The sequence below is a fragment of the Spermophilus citellus genome (assembly GCF_964194105.1).
Source record: "Spermophilus citellus genome assembly, chromosome: 9".
NCBI lineage: Eukaryota > Metazoa > Chordata > Mammalia > Rodentia > Sciuridae > Spermophilus > Spermophilus citellus.
Genome location: NC_138191.1, coordinates 134,366,263 through 134,370,207, shown reverse-complemented (window position 1 = coordinate 134,370,207; position 3,945 = coordinate 134,366,263). Strand labels below are relative to the sequence as shown.

The following is a 3,945-nucleotide window of genomic DNA, read 5'->3' as shown; positions in this document are numbered from 1 at the left end:
AAGAAAAATAGCCTTGGTCTAAATGGCAGCCTTGTATGTGAAGAGTCTTCTCCAGACCCCTCCTCTCCTGTGCGGGTGGGTGCTGGGGTTTGTTATTTTGCAGTATTGCAGGTATTTCCTAGTAGTCTACACAAGTTATTTGTCCAATAAAAAATTAGAAGTTATAAAAATAGGGGCTGGAATGGAGCTCAGTGGTAGGGCTTTGCCTGGCGTGTGTGAGGCCTGGGTTCAATCCCTGGTACTACCCCACACGGTTATAAAAATAGACTGATGGCTATAAAATCAGACACCTCTAAACACATCACTCATCACTTAGGATTCTGAACTACATGTGGACACAAATCCCTGGAAATGTGGCCCCAAGGCCCCCTGGACCAGCAGAGGGCTGAGCCAGAGCTTCCGGGAAGAGAGCAGCTCAGCATCCATCGTGGGGGAGGAAGGAACGGGAGAGGGCTCCAAAGGGTAAGCAGGCACTCCCTCATGTTGACCTTGTTTTATTCTGTGATGCACCAGAGATGAAGTGTATTCTAACAATCTGGGTCATTTTTAAGACTCTCCTAAGCATGAATAGAAGAGGAAGCAGGTTGCGAACACAGTCAGATTCGGCACTCAAGTTGGGAGGCACACTTGCACCTGGAGGCCACGGGTACTGCGGTCCTCCCCCACACCCTCCGCCCTCCCTTCATCTGCACAGAGGCTCACTTCTGACCCCAGCAAAAGCGCCTCCAGCATGTGGCTCCTTTAAGATTTCTTTTCTTTTTTTTTTTTTTTTAGCATTTCAGTTATTTACTTTGCATTATCTATCTATCTATTTATTTATTGCAGTACTGGGGATGGAAACCAGGGGTGCTTACAACAGCCAATGGACAATGAGTTCCTGTACATTGTGGCAGAGTTGGTTTTTTTTGTTGTTTTTTTTTTGTTTTTTTTTTTTAATAGCTGAGACTCTCAGGTCTTCAATTCAATAACTACACCAGGAGTAGGGGTAAAAATACATGAATGTGGCAGTCTGGAGACACTGACAAAGGAGTGAAGGAGCAGTCGCAGCTGCTTTCCGAGGAGCCGGTGTTGCCGAGATTGCCAAAATGCTTTGCAGCTTTTAACTGAAACGAAGAAAAATCCAAAATAGATCCGAGTCTGTAAAAACAGAAGCTTCAGCAAGAGGATTCAGTGCCAATGCATCAACAAAAAAGACAACCAGAGCTAGTGGAAGGAAATCTTCCCGTGTTTGTGTTTCCCACAGAGCTAATATTTTATGCAGATGATCAGTCAACACATAAACAAGTGTTGACGCTGTACAAATCCCTATGAGTTCGCCTTGAAGTTCAAAGTTTTGTGTACTACTCCAAATAAGTATGTTGTCATTGATGCTGCAGGTGCAGCAAAGCCTCAGTGTTGTGTGGATATTGTGATTCGTCATAGAGATGTTCGATCCTGTCACTGTGGTGTAATAGATAAATTCCGTCTCCAAGTTTCTGAGCAAAGCCAGAGGAAGGCTTTAGGAAGGAAAGAGGTTGTTGCTACTCTTCTCCCATCTGCAAAAGAACAACAAAAGGAAGATGAGGAAAAAAGAATAAAGGAACATTTAACTGAAAGTTTATTTTTTGAACAATTGTTTCAACCAGGTCTCACTAAGTTGGACCTCAAACTTGCGATCATCCTGCCTCAGCCTCCTGAGTCACTGGGATTACAGAAAACAGAACTGTCTCCTCAGGTCCTAGTTTACTGTCTTCCTGGGAGTGGTGTGCATTGCAGCCCTGATGCTGCCCACGCTGGGGGATGTGGAATCACTGGTGCCTCTCTACCTCCACTTAAGTGTGAATCAAAAATTAGTGGCTGCTTATATCTTAGGTCTTATCACAATGGCTATACTTAGAACGTGAGCAAGGATTTCAACCAACTTCTGAGTAAATTTATCTTGAAAATATGAATGTGGACTGCCTTTTATCTCTATTTCACTCCATTAGCATGCTACAAACTATTGAATGATTTCAAATAACTGCAAATGTATAATATATATTTTTAATTTCTCTATAATTTTATTTGAAGGATGCCAGCACATTATGTTACAGACAGACAGCAAGGCTGCTTCCGAGTGACACCTAGGAAACTATTTGAAGAAACTTTTTTATATCCACACCTGTTATGCAAAAGACTTTAAAACATTTGTTATTTTCTCATCTTTTTTCTAATTCACTTTGATTGACAAGGGTCGTGTATCCTTCAAAGCTAAAGGCTGAAAAGAGCAAACAGATCAGCCTAAAAATAAAATTACATTGACTTCCTAGCTATGAACATCAATGTTACTCTCTATGTAAATTATACCTTGCCCTCTATCATTGTGAACAGTTGCTATGGTGTTTCTGAGAGTTTTACAGTTAATGTGTGGAGGGTTAAAAAGTATAAGGTACTAAGGGATAAAAACAGTATAAGGTACTAAGGGATCATGCTTATCCTAGGGTCTCATAGAAGACCGGACATATTTAACTCATCTTGTGAATGACAGATGGGTTATGGTCCATACACCAAGCATATGGGTTTTTTTCAAAACCTAATTGAAGTAGGTTGACCTGTTTGGTCTGAGAGTTCTAAGGGAAGGTAGGCATTTGTTTAGTTAGTTTGCCCTGGCTTTACCTCTGGTTAATGCTTTATGTTAATAGGGGGAAATCCCTTTATCTTTTCTCCCAAGCCCCTTGCCTGCCTGACTGTAAGTGACTTGCCCAGATTGGGATTATCAGGTATCAGATGGTTTCTGTAGAGATGACTTTTTCACCTTTAAACTTTTAAGCTGAGAATTGAAAACCCTTGATACCTGCGTCTATTTTATATCAGTCACTGAGACATTTTTAAGTTTTTATTTATTAAAGTTTTTATTTATTAAAACAACTTTACCAAAAAAGTCCCCTAAGCACAACTACTTACATTTCTTTATAGCCTCTTCTGATCTCTAATACATACATATATATATGCATGCATACATATATGTGTGTGTGCATATATATGTATATAATATGCAGTTTAAACTGTTATTGTCATAGCAACTGATCTTTTGTCTTAGGATTTTTATCTGAAAGCACAATGTATTGAGAGTCTCTTGAAAATCACCTTTCAGATCTTTTTATAGAATGAATTTATGCACCGCTACTGTAGCATTCTCAAGGAATATACGTAAAAACAAATGTATGCCTGAAATTGGTGTTTGGAGAAAACAGTTCTGCTTCTAAAAGCTTTTATGTCTAGTCTTTCATAGAAAATCATGTTTAACCATTTGGGGAGCATAAATCATTCAGTGGATCATGTCTGTACATTGTGTAATGACTGAAAAGCACATAAATATAATCTACTTTGAACTTTGTTAAAAAAATATTCACGAATGTGTTCTCTCCTGAACATTTTATTTTATTTTATTTCGGGGGGTACCAGGGATTGAACCCAGGGTATCCCACCACTGAACCACACCCCCAGCCCTATTTTGTATTTTATTTAGAGACAGGGTCTCACTGAGTTGCTGAGTTCCTTGCTTTTGCTGAGGCTGGCTTTGAACTCTCGATCCTCCTGCCTCAGGCTCCCAAGTCTGGAATCACAGGTGAGCGCCACTGTGCCTGGCTGAATATTTTCTTTTTGAAGTCTCAAATCCACATGTGGCCAGTCACTTTCTAGGTTATGATTCATGAACCAAGACCACAGTAAGAAGCCAGGAGATCCCGGTACTAGCCAGACTTAACACAAGCCACTCAACCTTGAAGGGCCACTTCCTCCCTTGGGACTTTAGCTTTTATTTCCCTTTCGGTTTGGAAACTTTGTGGTTCTACATGGCTGACTGGCATGTAAATTGGTAAACCTTTTTGGAAAGTGATTTTAAATTAAAAAAAAAAAAAAAAAGAATTATTCTAGGTAAGAAACAGAATTCTACTTTTAAAATCATGTTCTCCAAACAGCTCTTAT

General features: G+C 39.9%; 1 pseudogene across 1 annotated transcript; it reads left to right on the top strand.

Annotated features, from left to right (window-relative positions):
- Positions 1-929: 929 nt before the first annotated feature.
- LOC308657022 (motile sperm domain-containing protein 1-like) lies at positions 930-3,357 on the top strand (annotated as a pseudogene). The gene is made up of 2 exons (XR_014024297.1): positions 930-1,625; positions 1,852-3,357. The product of XR_014024297.1 is annotated as a motile sperm domain-containing protein 1-like (transcript).
- Positions 3,358-3,945: the final 588 nt, after the last annotated feature.